Raw genomic sequence first — 275 nt, 5'->3', positions numbered from 1 at the left:
CAGCAAGGGATTAAGTATTCATTCTCCCCATAAGGACTGCCACTTGCCTCCCCAACTCTGTCTTGTCTCCTGCATTCTGTCTGCTACCTGCTTCGAAGCTTCTCTCCATAATACCCAGCTGGAAGACCTGGAAATGTGGGGCAATAAGAAGGCCCAACAGCAAGATTTATGAGGCTGCTGAACCTGCTCTCTTACCCCAGTATAGGATGGGCCCAGTCAACCTAATTTCTGTAAGGCCCTAAGAAGAAGAAGTGACTGGCCACCTGGGGAAAAAA

Source organism: Sminthopsis crassicaudata, chromosome 2 (assembly GCF_048593235.1).
Source record: "Sminthopsis crassicaudata isolate SCR6 chromosome 2, ASM4859323v1, whole genome shotgun sequence".
NCBI lineage: Eukaryota > Metazoa > Chordata > Mammalia > Dasyuromorphia > Dasyuridae > Sminthopsis > Sminthopsis crassicaudata.
The sequence above is the reverse complement of the archived record's forward strand: the minus strand, read 5'-3'. Positions refer to the sequence as shown.